General features: G+C 40.3%; 1 protein-coding gene across 3 annotated transcripts in view; it reads left to right on the top strand.

Moving 5' to 3' along the window:
• Positions 1 to 18,918: 18,918 nt before the first annotated feature.
• Positions 18,919 to 21,020, top strand: part of CUL2 (cullin 2) — an 83,954-nt gene continuing 81,852 nt past the window's right edge. The window contains exon 1 of one of the 3 annotated variants that reach the window (XM_022580410.3): positions 18,919 to 19,048. The gene's annotated coding sequence lies outside the window, so the exon portion shown is untranslated. Of the gene's footprint in view, positions 19,049 to 19,114; positions 19,319 to 21,020 lie in introns of those variants that run through there. The other 2 variants (XM_022580408.3, XM_022580409.2) reach the window with 2 other exon arrangements.

Below are 21,020 nucleotides of genomic sequence, written 5' to 3'. Positions count from 1 at the left end.
TTTGCTTATCATAAATTGTCTGTCACTGGGAAAAGAGCCTGTTGGGACTCTCTCTGGGGACAGAGGCACTGGTGGGTGCCATTTTTGCACTCTTGCTCTACCTTGCTAGTGCCAGCAATGTGCCCCACCCTGGTGCTCTACTGCGACACCTCTAAAGCTGGTGTTGTGCACGGAGTCCACCCAGGGGATGCCCCTTGAGTGACTGGCTCTGGTGGTGGTGGGAGGAGCTTGCGTTTATGGACCCCATGGGACTAAAACAATCAGAGAGACAATTCTTGGCATGCTACCACCCCCAGGGCATGGCACAGATAGCAGATAGCAGACTGAAACACACCCTCAGTCTTCCTGTGAAAAAGGCCTATTTACTTGTCCTGGAGCCTCAGCCTGATGAGCAGGTTTACCACACATCTAGGGGCTACAGAGGTGCTGTCAAAGAACAGAGGCCATCTTTGTGCTCTCCCCTGACCTTGCTACAGCTCACCAGTACCTCCCAGAAAGAAGCTTATACATTCGTCTGGAGTCCCAGATTTTGCAACTTTGCCAAGATGACACCTCAATATCACCTTGTCTGGAGGCCAGCAGGGTTTACAATTGCAGTCCCACAGGGCTGTATGTATTTTCATACTTTAAAAGATGCTGCCAGAGGGTGACTTTCAATCAGCCTAAGGTGCAAAATAAGATTCAACCTATGCTCATGGATTGGAAGAATTAATATTGTTAAAATGTTCATACTACCCAAAGCAATCCATAGATTTAATGCAATCCCTGTCAAAATTCCAATGGCATTTTTCACAGGAACAGCACAAATAATCCTAAAATTTCTATGGCACTGACAAAGATCCCGAATAGCCAAAGCAATCTTGAGAAAGAAGAACAAAGCTGGAGGCATCACGTGATGTGATTTCAAACTATGTTACAAAGCTACAGGAATCAAAATGGTATGGTATTGGCATAAAAATAGACACATAGATCAATGGAACAGCATAGAGAGGCCAGAAATAAACAACAAAGAAAACAAGAATATACAATGGGGAAAGGACAGCCTTTCTATAAATGGTGTTGGGGATAAACAACAAGGTCATACTGTATAGCACAGGGAACTATATTCAATATTCTGTGACAAACCATAATGGAAAAGAATATATATATACACACACACACATATATAAAACGGAGTCACTTTGCTGTACAGAAGAAATTAACACAACATTATAAATCAACTATTCTTCAATAAAGTTTAAAAAAATGGGGTTGGGAAAACTGGAAGGCTACATGCAAAAGGATGAAATTAGACTACTATCTTATAGCACACACAAAAATTAAGTCAAAATGGATTAAAGATGTGAATGTAAGGCCTGAAACCATAGAACTCCTAGAAGAAAGCATAAGCCAGGGACTTTCCTGGTAGTCTAGTGGTTAAGACTCTGCCCTTCCAATACAGGGTGTACGGGTTCGATCCCTGGTCGGGGAACTAGGATCGCACATGCTGCAGTGCAGACAAAAAGAAAGAAAGAAAGAAGAAAGTATAAGCTGTAAGCTCCTTGACATCCATCTTGGCAATGTTTTTTTTGGATCCGACTTCAACAGCAAGGGCAACAAAAGCAAAAATAAACAAGTGGGACTTCATCAAACTAAAAAGCTCCTGCACAGCAAAGGAACAGGCAACCTACTGAATGGGAGAAGATATTCGCAAATCACATATCTGATAAGGGGTTAATATCAAAAAAATATAAACAATTCATACAACTCAATAAGAAAAAAAAATCCAATTTAAAATGGACAGAGAATCTGAATAGACATTTTTCCAAAGAAGAGATACAGATGGCCAACAGGCACATGAAAGGATGCTCAACATCACTACTCATCAGAGAAATAAAAGACCAAACCACAAAGAGATATCACCTCACACCTGCTGTCACGGCTAGTATCAAAAGAACAAGAAATAACAAGTGTTGGTAAAGATGTGAAGAAAAGGGAATGCTCGTGCACTGTTGGTGGGAATGTGAAATGGTGCAGCCACTGTAGAAAGCAGTATGGAGTTTCCTAAAAAAATTAAAAATAAAACCAGCATATGATCCAGTAATTCCACTTCTGGGTATGAATCTGAAGAAAATGAAAGCTCTAATTCAAAAAGATGTATGCACACCTATGCTCATTGCAGCATTATTTACAATAGCCAAGATACAGTAACAACCTAAGTGTCCATCAATGGATGAATGGATAAAGAAGATGTGGATATATACACGATGGGATATAATTCAGCCATAAAAAAGAATGAAATTTTGCCATTTGTGACAACAGTGATGGACCTTGAGGGTAATATGCTAGGTGAAATAAATCAAATGGAGAATGACAAAAACTGAATGACTTCACTTACATGTGGAATCTAAAAACAAAACAAATGAACAAACAAAACAAAACTCATAGATACAGGGAAGAGATTAGTGGTTGCCATAGAGGAGGTTGGTGAGTGTGGGCAAAAAGAAGGAGGTTAAGAGGTACAAACTTCCAGTAATAAAATAAATAAGTCATGGGGATGTAATATACAGCATGGTGACTATAGTCAATAATATTGTATTGCATATTTGAATGTTGCCAAGAGAAAAAAATTTGTAACTTTGTGTGGTGACAGATGGTAACTACACTTATTGTGGTGATCATTTCACAGTGTATACAAATATCAAATCATTATGTTGTACACCTGAGACTAATATAATGTTATATGTCAATTACAACTCAATACAAAAATAAACATATTAGCACTAAATTAGGACTTTCCCATGACTTAATTAGAAGATAATAAGATAATTGAATAGAGAATAACATTTCCACTATATGATTCAATATCACTTAATGTCTTGTCCATGTGCTTTTAAACTTACTTAGCATACAACTCATGGTATATATTCTACACGTTTCTGAGAAAACTGGGACTCACCGATGACCAATGATGAAGAGGTTCACTGGGAGAGATGAGGGTAGATAGATACTCACAATACACTTGGGACACTTGTTTCTATGCTTTTTGCCATCTGGGCCATGGAACGTGTGAGTATCCTACTCCTCACTTGGTTCTGAAATTCACTGTAGAGTTTATGGAAATTGAAGAAAATATTTTTAGAGTGGGTTTCTACCCTTCCTGCACCTTTGCTTATGATGAAGAACAAGTGAGGAATAAATAATGCAGAGTAAGAAGAAAAAAGTGATTACACGTAGCAGTAAATCAATAAGTATTTACAAATTTCCATAATGGACTCAGAATTGTCCTGGCACTATGGTGGGTCTGTAAATATCCATCATCAGTCTCCTGAGGGTGCTTGTAATCTAGTTGCAGAAGAAAGCTGACAAAATTGGTAAAGACCAATAGAAATGTTTGTGTTGCATTGCACATCACAATCTATAAAAGCTATGAAAGATCAAAGGTGAGGAGATTCAATAGATCTAGAAGGGGAGGCTTCTGGAGGAACTGAGAATGTTGCCGAGTCTTCGTGGGAACGAAGGAAATCCTACCATTTGTGATGACTTGGATGAAACTTGAGGGCATTATGCTAAGTGAAATAAGTGAGACAGAGAAAGAAATACTGTGTGATCTCCACTTATATGTGGAATCTAAAATGTCTGAACTCATAGAAACAGAGAGTAGAGTGGTGGTTACCAGCGGCTGGGGGAAGGGGAAATGGGGAAATGTTGGTCAAAGGGTACAAACTTCCAGTTATAAGATGAATATGTTCTGGGGGTTTAATGTACAGCGTGGTGATTATAGTTAACAATACTGCCTATATACTTGAAAGCTGCTAAGACAGTAGATCTTAAATATTCCCACTACAAAAAGGAAATGTTAATTATGAGGTGATGGACATGTTAGCTAAACTATGGTGATAATCATTTCACAATATGTAAGTGCATCAAATTAACACATTGTACACCTTAAACTCTTACAAGGTTATGTGTCAGTTATATCTCAATAAAGCTGAAAAATGTAATATAAGAAAAATATGCAAAAATTTTTTAAAAAATAGAATCTACATAAGATAGCATCTGAATTAGGATAAAACTACATATCAACTGTTAAAATTGTAAAAAGTAATCATTTTATGATATTCCTGTAGGAATATCTTGACTTCCAGGTACTGTATCTCTTACACAAGTTTAACTTCTCCAACTCCTGACTTTCATGGATGAGGAACACGAGACTTCCTTGAAGGTTATGAGAGCTGCTCAGATGGAAGACTGAAAACTGTGTTCTGAATACATTCCCTGCTTCCCACTACCCAGAAGTCCTCTTCTCCCATTTCCTCTTTCTCCTTCTTCTCACTACCAGGCACCCATCCACAGATAGGCATTGTCTTTCTCTCCTGTTCTTTTCTGGGGTAGATTGGTCAGAAATGACTGGGTAAACTGGAGGAAAATTTAAATGAGAAAGAACTTGGACAAGAGCCCATGGTGACGTGGAAAGAAGCAGAGTGATATAAAGGAGTAGTATGAGAGAGCTTGTCGGGGTGATGGAGCTCTTCTGAATCCTGATGGTGGGGCTGGCTACACTGTTCTGAACGTTGTTAAAACTGATAGAAACGTACATCTCTCGCCCAATCAATTTTACTGCATGATAACTTAAAATAAAAATAAATTAAAAAATGTGAAAGTGCAAGGAGGTCAGACTTCTCATCTTTCCTATCTTCTTCAACAGTCATAAGGGAAATGTGATGAGGATCTAGGCTACAAAGTGGCTACTTGTTAGAAATATTCAATAGTATAGGTAAAAAGACCCACCACACTTACACATGGGCTGATTTCTAAGACTACATACATATTGTATGAATATGTGAATGTTTCACTTTTTCTCTTTTTTTTTTTACCAGCAAAATACATCTTTGTGGAAGCAAGAGGTTGCTAACTTTTTTTTTAGGTACGTGTGATATGTGAATATTTTTATTAAATGATAAACCATTGTGCAATTTTCAGTATATTATTAGTCTTATTGGCTGACCTGTAGGGATCTAGATAAGCAAACCGTAAGGTTAAAAGGGTCAATGTTTTTTTTTTTCTTACTGGATTCATATTCTATTTACTGGCTCTTAACCTTGCCATACCTAAATATGCTATCTTAGAAATCCCGTTGCATAATCTTGCATTGTTGCTGTCTCCAACATGGGTGCTGAGCAGACTAAGCACTTAGGACCCATTAGGCACAAGTTAACTCTATTGATTGACCTCCTTCCTTTGCCCAGAGATTGTGACTTTACCAGTTACCCTTTCACTAAATTAGCTTCCTTCTAGACTTGCCACATTTGAATTGCTCTGCGCTCTTTACCCGTTTCTCCTAGAACGAGATGGTCCACATTTCTTATTTTTATTAAGTTACAAGTTTTCCCATCTTCTCTGTTATCACACTTATTTGGGTGGATCATGACTCATGTTCTACTCTAGTGACACATTTTTTTTGTATTTAACTAAAATTTTATTAATTAGATTTTTAACATCTTTATTGGAGTATAATTGCTTTACAATGGTGAAATAGTTTCTGCTTTATAACAAAGTGAATCAGCTATACATATACATACATACCAATATCTCCTCCCTCTTGCGTCTCCCTCCCACCCTTCCTATCCCACCCCTCTAGGTGGTCACAAAGCACCGAGCTGATCTCCTTGTGCCATGCGACTGCTTCCCACTAGCTATCGGTTTTACATTTGTTAGTGTATATATGTCCATGCCTCTCTCTCACTGCGTCCCAGCTTACCCTTCCGCCTCCCCATGTCCACAAGTCCATTCTCTATGTCTGAGTCTTTATTGCTGTTCTGCCCCTAGGTTTTTCAGAACCTTTTTTTTTTTTTTTTTAGATTCCATATATATGTGTTAGCATATGGTATTTGTTTTCCTCTTTCTGACTTACTTCACTCTGTATGACAGACTCTAGGTCCATCCACCTCACTACAAATAACTCAATTTTGTTTCTTTTTATGGTGGAGTAATATTCCATTGTATATATGTGCCACATCTTCTTTATCCATTCAGATAGTGAGCTTTATGGGTATTTCTTTTTTTTTTAAATTTTATTGAAGTATAGTTGATTTACAATGTTATGGGGTGTTTCTTTGAAATGAGCTCTCTTTCGACACAGCTTTGATCTTCTTAACTTTCCTGTCTGAATGTGACTGCAAAGAAATATAAAGCATTCATAGGTAATTTTTTTTTTTAATTTAAAAGAGGAGCACTTCCCTGTGGGCGCAGTAGTTCAGAATCCGCCTGCCAAAGAAGGGGACATGGGTTCGAGCCCTAGTCCGGGGAGATCCCACAGGCCACGAAGCAGCTAAGCCTGTGTGCTACAACTACTGAGCCTGAGTGCCCTAGAGCCCGTGCTCCCCAACAAGAGAAGCCACCGCAATGCAAAGCCCGCGCACCACAAGGAAGAGTAGCCCCCGCTCACTGCAACTAGAGAAAGCCCGTGCACAGCAACGAAGACCCAATGCAGTGAAAAATAAATAAATAAATAAATAAATAAATTTATATAAAATAAATAAATAAAAGAGGATACTTTTCCTTTTCTTTTTAAATAGCTTTCAACCAGAATTGTCTAGGAAAGGCATAGATGTAAACTTTGCATCTGGTTCTGCCTTTCCACATGGAAAACTCTCATGGGTTCTCAGCTTTTCTGATTAGAGACCCTGGACTTTTTCTTTTTTTAAGTGTATAGTTAAATGACGTTTTTTAAAATTAACAGACTTTATTTTTTAGAATAGTTTTAGATTTACACAGAAATTGAGCAGGTAATAGAGTTCCCACATCCCCTCTCCCTTCACCCCCAGTTTTCCCTATTAACATCTTACATTGAGAGGGCACATTTGTTACAATTAATGAATGTATTTTGATACATTATTATATATCCATATAATCCATATGTTTCAAATTTCCTTAGTTTTTACCTGATGTCCTTTTTCTTCTTTTTTTTTTTTTTGGCTGCACCGCGTGGCATGTTGGATCCTAGTTCCCAGACCAGGGATCAAACCTGCGTCCTCTGCACTGAAAGCGCAGAGTCTTAACCACTGGACTGACAGGGAAGTCCCCCTAATGTCCTTTTTCTGTTCCAGGATCCTCTGCAGAAACCCCATATTACATTCAGCAGTCATGTTTCCTCTTGGCTGTGACAGTTTCTCAGACTTATCTTGTTTTTGCTTGTTTGCTTTACTGTTTGTTTTTTTTCTTTCAGATTTATTGAGATAGGACTTATCTTGTTTTTGATGACCTTGACAGTTTTGAGGCGTGCTGGTCAGGTATTTTGTAGAATGCCCCTCTACTGGAATTCTTCTCATGATTAGACTGGAATTTTAAGTTTGGGGGAGGAAGATCACAGGTGTGAAGTGCCAGTCTCCTCACATCACATCAAGGGGACATACTATCAGCAGTGAGTTATCATTTTTAATGTTGACCTTAATCATCTGGCTGATGTGACGTTTGTCAGATTTCTCCACTGTGAAGTTACTCTTTTAAATTCTCTTTTTGTACTGTGTTCTTTGGAAGGAAGTCACTTTTCCTGGTCTATACTTAAGCAGTGGGGACTTATGCTCCCCTTCCTTTAGATGATATACCTACATAATTTATTTGGAATTCTCCTGCACGAGATTGTTTCTTCCCTCTCACGTAATACTTTATTCAGTCATTCATTTACATTAGTATGGACCCATGGATATTTGCTGTATTCTGTGGGTTATAATCTTTGACTCCTTTATTTTCTTGCTCACATAGTTCTAGCTTTGGCTGATGGGAGCTCTTTCGGTCGGCTTCTGTGCCCTTTCACATACTCTTATCAGTGTGGATGTTTTTATTTTGGGGCACTTCCCTACTTTCTTACACTACACTACAAGATGTTCAGGCTCATCTTGTACATTTCCTGCCCTAGGCCTAAGTCAGATGTTTCTCCAAAGATGAACCTTGCACTTTTATAAGCACAAAACAGCTCCTTAATTAGCTATTCCAAACATAAAAACTGTTCTTCAATCTCTTTTTCTTTTTTAGTTTACTAGAAACAAAAAATGGAAAAATGTTTTAATAAATGATGTAGCCATGAAATGCAAATTTCCAGTAAAGGTTTAAGAAAAGATGATTCAGATTTGGTATGTAGATTATAAAAATGAGACAAGGGGCTTCCCTGGTGGCACAGTGGTTGAGAGTCCGCCTGCCGATGCAGGGGACATGGATTCGTGCCCCGGTCCGGGAAGATCCCACATGCCGTGGAGCGGCTGGGCCCGTGAGCCATGGCCGCTGGGCCTGCGCGGAGCCTGTGCTCCACAGCGGGAGAGGCCACAGCAGTGAGAGGCCCGCGTACCGCAGAAAAAAAAAAAAAGAGACAAATTATTTGAAATCATAAGTCCCAGAGTAACCAGGGGTCTTTGGGTTTCATGTCTATAAAGGAAGCTTAGAAGGACAGAAAATGATTCTGGTTGGGCTCCTCAAATAGTAGGTACTATTTGCAGATTATGAAATGAACTTGGAAAATTTTGAAAGAGGAAACTATGTCCACTCACAAGTGGAAAATGAATAGAAATAGACATATTTGTTTACTGAGTTATGTAATGACAGTTTAAGGTATTCTACTTAAAATGTTTTTCATTAATTTACCTCTTTAAATATTAATTTATAAGTTACTTTGCCTGTCTAAGGATTATTTAGGTGTTCTCATAAGGACCAACATCAGAAAGATTTTGAACCGAAGAGAGCTGGCTACAAAGTAGCATATCTATTGTCATATGATCTGATTTGTGTAAACATATTTAATCATATTCATAAAAAAATCTTGAGGAATATTTATCAGCCTAAACATGGTTATCTATTTCTGTAATATTGGTAGGTTTTTTTTTTTTACAAAAAGGCATTTATTACTTTTGAAATTGGAAAAAAATAAAGGAATTCAATAAACATTACAGAAAGCCAAAATACATTTTTAAAGTAATATATGTAGCTTTTGCTAAAAAATAAAAGAAGGAGAGGACTCAGAGATGAACTAGGGTTTGAGGTTTGGTTTGGAGGTAAAGGCCAAGTATTGCTTGAAGCAGTGTCTTGAAGGATTGACTAGAAAGGAGACTTTTTTTTTTTTTTTCTGGAATGATGAAGTAATCTCAATTTAATATTAGGGCTTTATATGCTATAACGTTTTTAGAAATGTAATTTCCCTATTACCCAGGTTGGGTAAGATATAAATTCTAGAAAGGTCTCTAGCATTTAGAATGGAGGACTGTTACAGTGATTCATACTTGGCACTCTCTGTATTAATCCACACCTCCAGCTAGAGTTTGCAAGGAAAATGGTGAGAGCAGAGGTGCTTCATGAGTTCAGGGCAACTGTTCTCAAAATTCTGGTCCCTGGACCACTTTACACTCTTAAATATTATTGAGGAACTCAAAGAGCTATGTTTATGTGGGTGATATCTAGCACTAGTTCCCATATTAGAATTCAAAACAGAAATAAAAAACACTTAATTATTAATTTTAAAAAAACAACACATTTTAACATAAACTGCATGTCTTTATGAAAAATAATCACATTTTCCAAAATGAAAGAAATTCTTTGAGTTTTCATTCTTTTAGTGAGAAGAATGGCACTGCTTTCTGTTTTTGTGTTTCTCTTTAATATCTGGCTAAATAAAAGATAGCTAGATTCCCTATGATTGAGGTATATGAAGAAAATAGGAGGTCTTAGGAGAAGAATTTAATAGTCTTTTTGGGTAATTGTGGATATTCTTCTCTGATACTACAGAAAATTTGACAAGTGGACATTTCTTAAAGGTTAGTTGCAATGAAAATCTGAAACCGTATCAGGTAATGTTTTGTACTCTGTTTTTTATATATGTGTAAACACAGACACACACACCCCTATCTATCCATTGGTCTGTCTTTCACTTTGAATCAATCTTTTAACCATGCATGATTTTGAAATGTCCTGCATTGGTCATTTGGAAAATATTGGTTCACTGTATCATGTACATCTTCCATATGTTGAGATATCTTATCATACAGTATCAAAAAATTACGACCATTAATAATGCTACAGTCTCATCAGAAAAGTCTTTAAGATGTCAAGCTCATGGCAGTGATAGAAGACATTTTCACGTATTGGGGTATGGTGAAAATATTCCGGCTTATACATGATTTGGCTTGAACTTTAGACTAACTAGAACAGGCTGTCTTGGAGATTGGTTCAAGATGGCGGAGTAGAAGGACGTGCTCTCACTCCCTCTTGCGAGAACACTGGGAATCACAACTAACTGCTGAACGATCATCGACAGGAAGACACTGGAACTCACCAAAAAAGATACCCCACATCCAAAGACAAAGGAGAAGCCACAGTGAGATGGTGGGAGGGGTGCAACCACAATAAAATCAAATCCCATAACTGCTGGGTGGGTGACTCACAAACTGGAGAACACTTATACCACAGAAGTCCACCCACTGGAGTGAAGGTTCTGAGCCCCATGTCAGGCTTCCCAACCTGGGGGTCCGGCCACGGGAAGAGGAATTCCTAGAGAATCAAACATTGAAGGCTAGCAGGATTTGATTGCAGGACTTCGACAGGACTGGGGGAAACAGAGACTCCACTTTTGGAGGGCACACACAAGGTAGTGTGCACATCAGGACCCAGGGGGAAGGAGCAGTGACCCCATAGGAGACTGAACCAGACCTACCTGCTAGTGTTGAAGGGTCTCCTGTGGAGGCGAGAGTGGCTGTGTCTCACCGTGGGGACAAGGACACTGGCAGCAGAAGTTCTGGGAAGTACTCCTTTGTGTGAACCCTCCCAGAGTCTGCCATTAGCCCCATGAAAGAGCTGGATAGGCCCCAGTGTTGGATCGCCTCAGGCTAAACAACCAACAGGGAGGGAACCCAGCCCCACCCATCAGCAGTCATGCAGATTAAAGTTTTACTGAGCTCTGCCCACCAGAGCAACGGCCATCTCTACCCACCACCAGTCCCTCCCATCAGGAAACTTGCACAAGCCTCTTAGATAGCCTCATCCACCAGAGGGCAGACAGCAGAAGCAAGAAGAACAACAATCCTGCAGCCTGTGGAACAAAAACCGCATTCACAGAAAGATAAACAAGATGAAAAGGCAGAGGGCTATGTACCAGATGAAGGAACAAGATAAACCCCAGAAAAACAACTAAATGAAGTGGAGATAGGCAACCTTCCAGAAAAAGAATTCAGAATAATGATAGTGAAGGTGATCCAGGACCTCAGAAAAAGAATGGAAGCAAAGATCAAGAAGATGCAAGAAATGTCTAACAAAGACCTAGAAGAATTAAAGAACAAACAAACAGAGATGAACAACACAATAACTGAAATGAAAAATACACTAGAAGGAATCAATAACAGAATAACTGAGGCAGAAGAATGGATAAGTGACCTGGAAGACAGAATGGTGGAATTCACTGCCATGGAACAGAATAAAGAAAAAAGAACGAAAGAAATGAAGACAACATAAGAGACCTCTGGGACAACATTAAATGCAACAACATTTGCATTATAGGGGTCCCAGAAGGAGAAGAGGGAGAGAAAGGACCCGAGAAAATATTTGAAGAGATTATAGTCGAAAATTTCCCTAACATGGGAAAGGAAATAGCCACCCAAGTCCAAGAAGCGTAGAGAGTCCCATACAGGATAAACCCAAGGAGAAACATGCTGAGACACATAGTAATCAAATTGGCAAAAATTAAAGACAAAGTAAAACTATTGAAAGCAGCAAGGAAAAATTGACAAATAACATACAAGGGAACTTCCATAAGGTTAACAGCTGATTTCTTGGCAGAAACTCTACAAGCCAGAAGGGAGTGGCATGACATATTTACAGTGATGAAAGGGAAGAACCTACAACCAAGATTACTCTACCCAGCAAGGATCTCATTCAGATTCGATGGAGAAATCAAAAGCTTTACAGACAAGCAAAAGCTAAGAGAATTCAGCACTACTAAACCAGCTCTACAACAAATGCTAAAGGAACTTCTAAGTGGGAAAAACAAGAGAAGAAAATGACCTACAAAAACAAATCCAAAACAATTAAGAAAAAGGTAATAGGAACATACATATCGATAATTACCTTAAACATGAACGGATTATATGCTCCAACCAAAAGACACAGGCTGGCTGAATGGATACAAAAACAAGACCCATATATATGCTGTCTACAAGAGACCCACTTCAGACCTAGGGACACATACAGACTGAAAGTGAGGGGATGGAAAAAGATATTCCATGCAAATGGAAATCAAAAGAAAACTGGAGTAGCAATACTCATATCAGATAAAATAGACTTTATTTTATTTTATATTTTAAATTATTTATTTATTTACTTTTGGCTGTGTTTGGCCTTTGTTGCTGTGTGTGGGCTTTCTGTAGTTGTGGCGAGTGGGGGCTACTCTTCATTGCAGTGTGTGGGCTTCTCATTGCAGTGGATTCTCTGGTTGCAGAGCACGGGCTCTGGGTGTGTGGGCTTCAGTAGTTGTGGCACGTGGGCTCAGTAGTTGTGGCTCACAGGCTCTAGAGAGCAGGCTCAGCAGTTGTGGTGCATGGGCTTAGTTGCTCCGTGGCATGTGGGATCTTCCCACACCAGGGCTCGAACCCGTGTCCCCTGCACTGGCAGGCGTATTTTTTACCACTGCACAATCAGGGAAGCCCATAAAATAGATTTTAAAATAAAGAATGTTACAAGAGACAAGGAAGGACACTACATAATGATCAAGGAATCAATCCAAGAAGAATATATAACAATTATAAATATATATGCACCAAACATAGGAGCACCTCAATACATAAGGCAACTGCTAACAGCTCTAAAAGAGGAAATCAACAGTAACACAATAATAATGGGGGGCTTTAACACCTCACTTACACCAATGGGCAGATCATCCAAACAGAAAATTACTAAGGAAACACAAGCTTTAAATGACACAATAGACCACATAGATTTAATTGATATTTATAGGACATTCCATTCAAAAATAGAAGATTACACTTTCTTCTCAAGTGTGCATGGAACATTCTCCAGGATAGATCACATCTTGGGTCATAAATCAAGCCTCAGGAAATTTAAGAAAATTGAAATCATATTAAGCATCTTTTCTGACCACAACACTATGAGATTAGAAATCAATCACAGGGGAAAAAAACGTAAGAAACACAAACACATGGAGGCTAAACAATACGTTACTAAATAGCCAAGAGATCACTGAAGAAATCAAAGAGAAAATCAAAAAATACCTAGAGACAAATGACAATGAAAACACGATGATCCAAAACTTATGGGATGCAGCAAAAGCAGTTCTAAGAGGGAAGTTTATAGCAATACAAGTCTACATCAAGAAACAGCAAACATCTGAAATAAACAATCTAACCATACACCTAAAGGAACGAGAGAAAGAAGAACAAACAAAACCCAGTTAGCAGAAGGAAAGAAATCATAAAGATCAGAGCAGAAATAAATGAAATAGAAACAAAGAAAACAATAGCAAAGATCAATAAAACTAAAAGCTTGTTCTTTGAGAAGAGAAACAAAATTGATAAACCATCAGCCAGACTCATCAAGAAAAAGAGGGAGAGGACTCAAATCAATAAAATTAGAAATGAAAAAGGAGAAGTTACAACAGACACTGCAGAAATACAAAGCATCCTAAGAGACTACTACAAGCAACTCTATGCCAATAAAATAGACTGTCTGGAAGAAATCGACAAATTCTTAGAAAGGTGTAACCTTCCAAGACTGAACCAGGAAGAAATAGAAAATATGAACAGACCAATCACAAGTAATGAAATTGAAACTGTGATAAAAATCTTCCAACAAAAGTCCAGGACCAGATGGCTTCACAGGTGAATTCTATCAAGCATTTAGAGAAGAGCTAACACCCATCCTTCTCAAACTCTTCCGAAAGATTTCAGAGGAAGGAACACTCCCAAACTCATTCTATGAGGCCACCATTACCCTGATACCAAAACCAGACAAAGATACTACAAAAAAAACAAAATTACACCAATATCACTGATGAATATAGATGCAAAAATCCTCGACAAAATACTAGGAAACAGAATCCAACAACACATTAAAAGGTTCATACACCATGATCAAGTGGAATTTATCCCAGGGATGCAAGGATTCTTCAATATACGCAAATCAATCAATGTGATACACCATATTAACAAATTGGAGAAGAAAAACCATATGATCATCTCAATATATGCCAAAAAAGCTTTTGACAAAATTTAACACCCGTTTATGATAAAAACTCTCCAGAAAGTGGGCATAGAGGGAACCTACTTTAACATAATAAAGGCCATATATGACAAACCCACAGCGACCATCATTCTATATGGTGAAAAACTGAAAGCATTTCCTCTAAGATCAGGAAAAGGACAAGGATGTCCACTCTCACCATTATTATTCAACATAGTTTTGGAAGTCATAGCCACAGCAGTCAGAGAAGAAAAAGAAGTAAAAGGAATCCAAATCGAAAAAGAAGAAGTAAAATTGTCACTGTTTGCAGATGACATGATACTGTACATAGAGAATCCTAAAGATGCCACCAGAAAACTACTAGAGCTAAACATTGAATTTGGTAAAGTTGCAGGATACAAAATTAATGCACAGAAATCTCTTGCATTCCTATACACTAACAATGAAAGATCAGAAACAGAAATTAAGGAAACAATCCCATTTACCATTGCAAGAAAAAGAATAAAATACTTAGGAATAAACCTACCTAGGGAGACAAAAGACCTGTATGCAGAAAACTATAAGACACTGATGAAAGAAATTAAAGATGATACAAACACATGGAAAGATATACCATGTTCCTGGATTGGAAGAATCAATATTGTGAAAATGACTATACTGCCCAAAGCAATCTACAGATTCAATGCAATCCCTATCAATTTACCAATGGCAATTTTTACGGAACTAGAACAAAAAATCTTAAAATTTGTATGGAGACACAAAGCACCCCAAATAGTCAAAGCTCTCTTGAGGGAAAAAAATGGAGCTGGAGGAATCAGACTCCCTGACTTCAGACTATACTGCAAAGCTACAGTAATCAAGACAATATGGTACTGGCACAAAAACAGAAATCTAGATCAATGGAACAGGATAGAAAGCTCAGAGATAAACCATGCACCTATGGTCAACTAATCTATGACAAAGGAGGCAAGGATATACAATGGAGAAAAGAGAGTCTCTTCAATAAGTGGCGCTGGGAAAACTGGACAGCTACATGTAAAAGAATGAAATTAGAATACTCCCTAACACCATACACAAAAATAAACTCAAAATGGATTAGAGACCTAAATGCAAGACTGCACAATAAAACTCTTAGAGGAAAACACAGAAAGAACACTCTTTGACATAAATCACAGCAAGATCTTTTTTGACCCACCTCCTAGAGTAATGGAAATAAAAACAAAAATAAACAAATGAGACCTAATGAAACTTAAAAGCTTTTACACAGCAAAGGAAACCATAAATAAGACGAAAAGACAACCCTCAGAATGGGGGAAAATATTTGCAAAGGAGTCAACGGACAATGGATTAATCTCCAAAATATATAAACAGCTCAATATTAAAAAAACAAACAACCCAATACAAAAATGGGCAGAAGACCTAAATAGACATTTCTCCAAAGAAGACATACAGTGGCCAAGAAGCACATGAAAAGTTGCTCAACACCACTAATTATTAGAGAAATGCAAATCAAAACTACAGTGAGGTATCACCTCACACCAGTTAGAATGGGCATTATCAGAAAATCTACAAACAACAAATGCTGGAGAGGGTGTGGAGGAAAGGGAACCCTCTTGCACTGTTGGTGGGAATGTAAATTGATACAGCCACTATGGAGAACAGTATGGAGGCGCCTTAAAAAAGTAAAAATAGAATTACCATATGACCCAGCAATCCCACTACTGGGCATATACCCAGAGAAAACCATAATTCAAAAAGACACATGCACCCCAATGTTCATTGCAGCACTATTTACAATAGCCATGTCATGGAAGCAACCTAAATGCCCATCAACAGACAAATGGACAGAGAAGATGTGGTACATATATACAATGGAATATTACTCAGCCATAAAAAGGAACGAAATTGGGTCATTTGTAGAGACGTGGATAGATCTAGAGACTGTCATACAGAGTGAAGTAAGTCAGAAAGAAAAACAAATATCGTATATTAACGCATATATGTGGAACCTAGAAAAATGGTACAGATGAACTGGTTTGCAGGGCAGAAATAGAGACACAGATGTAGAGAACAAACATATGGACACCAAGGGGGGAAAGGGGTGGGGTGGTGGTGGGATGATTTGGGAGACTGGGATTGATATGTGTAGACTAATATGTATAAAATGGATAACTAATAAGAACCTGCTGTATAAAAAAATAAATTAAATAAAATTCAAAAGAAAAAAAGAAATGTATATGTACAATTTGTCATTTCTACTTGTATGGTATTTTTACCATGCATATTTAGAAAAAATAAACTCAGATTTCAATCTTAAAAAAAAAAAAAGAACAGCCTGTCTTATGACCAGTCAAACATACATTGTGTATCTGCTTTAACCATTAAAGAAAAGAATGCATTAAAAATATCAAAATGGAGTAACTGTGGTTCAGGCATTCAAAATGGAGCCAGGTTGCCATTGTGGGTATGGTTTCAGACATATTATTGCAGCACTGAGAACTTAAATTTCCTGAATCAAGGACACCACCAGCAGTTCTCAAAACAATATCTTCCAGCAGCTGACAGCTGCAATCTTATGGTCTCAAGGTCTCCCCTTTGAACTCTGCAACCGTTTTGGACCCCAACCAATTCTTACCTAACAAGCATCCTTACTTTTTGCTAGTTCCAATCCTAAGTCTTCACAAACAACTTAGGTAATTTTGTGGGTTTTGCCCATATCACCTTCCTCCATTTTTGAGCCTGGAGGAACACAATTCAGGTGCTTCTGGAAGCTGTTTCTCCTGGACTATCGTTCTCAGTTTGGCTGGAAGAAAACTCTTTTCTATTCCGATTATAGATTGTTTATTGATTATTTCCATTGACAGTGTTGACATAAATTTTCCAAATTTCACTGGGAAGCTACATTTTATTATTGGCAACAAATACTGTCAGTTGTTTTGCTTGAAGTGATAGGCTCACTTTATTCATTTTGGAGAAATGTGTCAATGCCCAAGTCAGAGTAACATTAGTTTTTCTGTCAACTGTTCTTTCAAGGAAAAATGGCGCTCCATGAAAAACAGCTAGTTCAGCTCCCAAGTCAGCCGCTCAACTGTTTTTCTTCAAGACGACCATTGCTACTTTGGTATACAGCAAGAATGCGTGTGTGCTTCACGTTTTTTCCCTCACAATGTTAGAAAGACGTGTACTCAGGATTGAACTTTAAAAAACTCATATTTTTTACTACTTCATCCAGGATATTCCTAAATTAAAAAAACAAAAACAAACTGGGAGAGTATGGGAGCAATGCAACGACCAGCGGGATAGTTGTGTACTACCCTCTTTTTTTTTTCTCGTCCCGCCGGGCTTGGGGGGAATCTTGGTTCCTCCACCGGGAATCGAATGCAGGCCCACGGTAGTGAAAGCGCCGAGTCCTAACCATGGGACCGCCAGCGAATTCCCTGTGCCACCCTCTTGACTCCTGCTGATGCGATGTCAGCTGTGTTATGTGAACCCAGAAAAAAAGACAAAGAACATGTCATTTACAACGAATTTTTTGGGCCTCTCACTGTTGTGGCCTCTCCCGTTGCGGAGCACAGGCTCGGGACACACAGGCTCCGGACGCACAGGCTCAGCCGCTCAGCGGCCATAGCTCACCGGCCTAGCCGCTCTGCGACATGTGGGATCCTCCCGGACAGGGACACGAACCCGTGTCCCCCATCAGCAGGCGGACTCTCAACCACTGTGCCACCAGGGAAGCCCCGAAGATTGTTTCTACCATTGGGACCCCTAAAAAGCTCTTGGAGATTTCCAGAGGTCTGGGGATCACACTTAGAATTGCTGAATTAGAAGGAGAACATGTGAGAAAACAGGTCATAGAATGGAATTGAGTTTAGCATATAATAATAACTTTCTTAAAAGAAGGGCTGCGGACTTCAAGTGCAGCGAGAGGCAGATTAGAAGACGAGAACGACTGGTGGGACTTATCAGGTCGGGAGACAGGATTTTAAGTGGGCCTTAAAGGACTGGTCCAAATAGTTTGAAGAAAAGAGTGTTGGAAGGGAAAGGCTTGCTCAGAACGCACAAAGACTAGACTCTGACTTCTGAGATCTTGTAGATACGAAAGGCTGATAAGGAATAAAGCCAGACTTTTGTTCCCTGCGGTGTTGTGTGTACTAGGAGGTGATGGGTGCGTCTGCACTTTTGTCAACATCACCCTTAGAAATTGTATGCGAGGAAACCCTTGGACTGACAGGTGCGGAGAGGCGGGGAGTTGGGGTCACGGCTGTGAAGGGACGGGCCTCTACTGAAAATACACATTTATATCTCAGAATGGCTACAGATAAAAACCTACTACAAAAGGAATATGTCCGAGGAAACTAATTTTGCTAATACATATTGATCTTTTGAAAAGCCCATAGAAGTAGGTGGCAAGGAGATGGTGGTGTATCAGAATGTTCACATAGTTCTGAAAGAACTCAAGGGATAAATCCTTGTGTTGAGACCACTTTTCTGACACACTGTTATCAGCAGTCCCTAACTTGGGGGTCCCCGGTCCCCCGCTCGGCGAACAGCGAGGGCTCGAGGGCACTGGGAGCCACTCGCAGCCGCTCGGAGCACGGGTCCCGTGGCCTTCCGCGATCGCACAAGAGCGGCCCTCGGCACTCGCCGTACGCGGACTCTACCATCGCCGGCGCAGGGGGGGTCGGAGGCCACGGAAGAGGAGCCCCGAGGGCGGTTCGGGAAAGCCGGGCATCGGAGGACAGTTGTTTCACAGCTCGCATAGCCCGCCCGCCCTTCTCCCCTCTCCACTTCCCACAGCGCCGTCCCATCCGGGAGCTCTGCCGTGTTCCCGCGGCGGCAGGTGAGTGCCCGGCCACGGCCCCGGCCCGGGCCCCCCCCCTTCTCGGCGGTGGCGGCGGCCGGCGGGGAGGCGCCTGCGCGCAGTAATGGCAGCGCGGTGAGCAGGGACGGAGCTGACAGCCGCCGCCGCCCACCCTCCTCGCCGGGCTTCGTCCTGCGCGCCCTCGGGCTGTCTCCCACCCCTGGCCCCTGCCCCGTGTCCCGCCTCTGCAGCAGGTAACCCGCTGAAGGCCCGGATCCGGTTGCGGGCACCGGGAAACTTCCCTTCCCGGTTAGTGGGTGGCGGGGCTGGGGCGGGGAGAGGAGTTGGGGGCAAGGAGGGGGAGGGGAGGGATGGAGGGGCGGCTGGGGACCGGGTGCCCTGTGGGTGACCCCGGCTCCAGGAGCGCCAGCCCCGGAGTCCGGCCGCCCCCGGACTGCATCCCGGGCCTCCCAAGCCGGTCTTGGCCGCCCCTCCCTCGGCCTCATTTTCCTCCTAGGGAGGGAAGGTGCGAGTGCGTGTTCTCTGCTTATTTACGTCCTCACGCGGGCACAGAGCTCTGTGTGTTTGCTGGGGGTGGGGGGGGCGGCGGCATCAGTCTCTTATATCTTTACTACGAGTGTTTTCACTTTTGTTTCCGCAGACAGCGAAGATTGATAGCTCTGGGGAGTAGTGTCCTATGTGCATGCTAGACCTGTCTCACCACTTAGGGTTTGGTGAAATTAGATCCTTAGACTCTCTTAAGAGCACTTAGTTACACACCAGGGCGTCTGCACCATTCCCCATCACCCCGCAAATACGTGCATGTACATAAAACATTTGCGAGTTGCAGGCTGTTGTTATCGTTAAATCCTCTCCTTTCCCCAGGGATTACTATTACCAGTTGAAGGACAGTACCTTGGAAGTTAAAATTTTGATAATAAGATAAAAACGATTAACATTTGCTACAGACTGTTTGACTTTACAGTGTAAGCATCTTTGAACTAGATCTGTCCCAAATCTACACTCATAGTAAGGTATGGGAAATAATCACTTAGTTCTCATTTACTACCGACTACGTAATAGGCATTTAAAAACACTCAAAAGACTGCTCCCTCCTTTTTACAATCTCACAGTTCTTTCCAAGACAGACAGTTGAACAAATTGTTTATATTTTGCCTCTTTTGCCCTAGTGTTTGGAAGACCCTTCCAAAAGAGACAGAGATGAAATAGCAGATGTACACAGTGTTTTGAGTTAATCTTCCCCCCCCCCCACGAGATGCTGTTTATAAGTTGGGGGAACATCTCTGTAGTGTGCATGCACAAAGTATGTGAAAAATACCTTTTCTATGTCTTTGAATGTTCACTTGCATCTGAAATATTCTTACTTCACTCTCCACCCTTTGGTGATTTTTTCAGTGTTTTATATGGAAAGGTAGTTTATTCATGTTTTTTATCTTCACCATTTTGTCACTAAATTAAATGTTGTGGACCTTCTTTGAAGTCAGTTTTGCCTTGTCTAACAGTTCAATATTTATTAAGCACCTGATTCGTATGCCAAGCATTACTGGAAGCATTAGGGATACAACCATAAACAAGACACATGAAATTTCTGCTTTCCTGGAGCTTCAATTCTGGGAGGTAAGGGAAAGTCAGAAAGTAATTAAGAAATAAAAGCAATTTCAGAGAATCATAAGTGCTATAAAGGAAGTAAAATAGGGAGTTGTGGTAGTGACTGGGACAGACTGCTTCAGATGCTGTGGTCAGGAAAGACCTGACTGAGGTGACTTTTGACCTGATACCTGAAAAGTAGGAAGGATTTAGCCTTTGGAAGTCTGAGGGAAGAGTGTTCCTGTCTGAGGGAACAGTAAATGGAAATCCCTAGAGGTGGTTTCAAGCTTGGGTTCGGCAAATTGAAAGAAACTCAGTGAAGGTGAGCTGGGACCCTCGCGAGAGAGAAGAGGTTAGGTGGTAGCCAGGGGTCAGGTCATGTGAGGTCTGTTATCCAAAGGAG

This window comes from Delphinapterus leucas, chromosome 2, assembly GCF_059928025.1.
Source record: "Delphinapterus leucas isolate spDelLeu-1000000601 "Yukka" chromosome 2, BTC_Dleu_Yukka2, whole genome shotgun sequence".
NCBI classification, from domain to species: domain Eukaryota; kingdom Metazoa; phylum Chordata; class Mammalia; order Artiodactyla; family Monodontidae; genus Delphinapterus; species Delphinapterus leucas.
The sequence above is the reverse complement of the archived record's forward strand: the minus strand, read 5'-3'. Positions and strand labels throughout refer to the sequence as shown.